The following is a 2,324-nucleotide window of genomic DNA, read 5'->3' on the forward strand; positions in this document are numbered from 1 at the left end:
CTTCTTAACTGCCCTAGATTCCTACCCTTTACCAAGCACCCCACCCTGACACTGCATTTCCAATCTTCCAGACTCTTGTCATCACTTCCAACCTCCCGATCCTATAGATGACATGAATCATATCCTGTCCTCGTACATCTCCCCCTTAGTTTCTTGCAATCCCTATTTCGCCTGTCCTCCTCCCCATCCACCTACTAACATGTTTCCCCAGGCTTCTGCTTCTCCCTCTTCTGATTCTTCTATCAGCATCCTTCTGCCTTCCTGTAGCCTCATACAACAATCTTCAGAAACACTCGCTCCTCATCCCCAGCCTACAACTTTCCTAATATCCGTTCCAGTCTGCTTACTCCCCTTGACCCTTGGGACCTCTTGGAGTCTGCTACCCTCACTGTATTCCCCTGCCCTCCTGCCCAAACTTTGCATCTTGCCTTCCTCACAAGATTTCCCAAACCTAAGCCTCCAATTCATGCTTTGTCCCACCTCCATCAGCAACTTCTCTCTTGTCTCCTCTAGGCTTCTTAGGTTCCTATAGCATCCCAAACTGCCCATGACTCCCTCTCCACTTCCCTTGATCCTCTAGCTCTCATTCAAATTCCCACAACACAACATGTTCTTGCCCCTGTTCCAAGCTTCCTAGGCATAAACTAAACTCTCCCTTATTAGTAAAATTTCCTTTCTTAAAAATCATGAATTTTCTTTCAGTAGCCACTTTGCCTGTGTGCATGAACTTAGCAGAGAGTACACAGTGGTCCCAGCGTAGTAGAAGACATCGCTGGTTGCTCTGGGACTGAAGTTTCACAGCGTTGTGAGCCTCATGTGGATCCTTTGAATCAAACTTCAGGTCTGTGGAGGAGCAGAGAGTGGTCCTGAGTGCTGAAAGATGTGCAGCCCCAGATCCTCCTTTTCTATCTGAAATTATGGCCCCATTCTTAAGCCAATGAATGTTTCTACAACAGGCTCCTTTTGTCTGTGAACCTCTACCTTCTAAACTACGTGATTTCTCCCTCTACTCTTCATCCTGATTCACTTAGCCTCCAGGCTAAATCCTCCTCTCTGTCACGGCTTCCTGTTTACTTGCACACAACCCAGTCCTGCCTAGGCCTCTGTCTTCCATTTTACTGCCTATGTGAGCTTCCCATTCCCCTGAAGAGAGCTTCCTGCCCCTACCAGCTTTTGACATTTCTTTTAAATGGGTACCGTCCTCACCATACCTCATCGTCACCCTTTTTATAAACCCAGAATAGTGCATACTCTCTGTGTTTCATCATCTCCTCTGAAACATGCAGCATGCTTTCCCCTCAAGCCCCAAGCTTACATGTCAAACATCAGCCTCGCTGGACTGACTCCTTCCCATCTCGTTGAGTATCCTCTTTGCTGCAGCCCTCAGACACTCTCCCATGGCCTTCTCTTCTCCTCCTTGGCCCTTGTGCACTACCCTGTCCTTCTGACCACCTAGACTTCTCATCTCCTATCTTATTCTCCAGTCTTTTGTACTCTTTGTGTGTACCCTGCACTCCTCAACAGTACTGTGCCCCCTCTACCAAAGCCTGCTGTTCCTTACAAACTCCTCAGTACCCAGAATCTGCTCTTCCACTCTAGGAACCTACACTCAGCCTAGCCATCCCCTTTTCCTCCTAGGCCCCTCCCCTTCCTCTCAAAATCCAGTCTTCCTCTGGACTCCTAGGTACTCCCTGAACCTCCTGTTCTCCCGAGACAACATACTTCCCCAGACTTCTTCCCTCCTGGAACTCTGCCTTCCCTTCATCTCTGAACCTCGACTCTGGAGACCAGTACCTCCTTCCCAGCCATTTGCTCAGTTACTCTGGAGCCTCCAACACTTCAAACCGAATGCTGACCATTACCCAGCCAGCTACCAAGTCCTTAGGCAAATGGTCACCTCTCTACATCCCTACCATCCATTATCAAGCTGTCACTGGTGTTTCCTGGCCTGGGGAACTGGGATTCCTAGACACCCTGGAACTGCTTCTGCAAACCAGTGTCCTAGTCTCCACAGGAACATCATTTTTCTCCCATCTTTCCTACTTGTCTGAGACTCCTACCATTTCTTGAGAATCCTACCTCAAGATAGAATATTTCCAATCTTCTAGACCTCTGCCATCACTTCCAACCTCCCGCCCCTCCCCATGACATCTGCCCACCCTGTCCCTTCCTGCATTTTGCCTTCATTTCTTACAATCCCTGTCTCCTGCCTTCTTCACTATGATCCCACTAATACTTCCCAAGATTCTACTTTTTCATATTCCCATTCTTCTCTGGTCTAGGCCCATATCCTCAGCATCTGTCTTCCTGGACACTCTTGAGCA

Source organism: Micromys minutus, assembly GCF_963924665.1.
Source record: "Micromys minutus genome assembly, chromosome: X".
Lineage (NCBI taxonomy): Eukaryota > Metazoa > Chordata > Mammalia > Rodentia > Muridae > Micromys > Micromys minutus.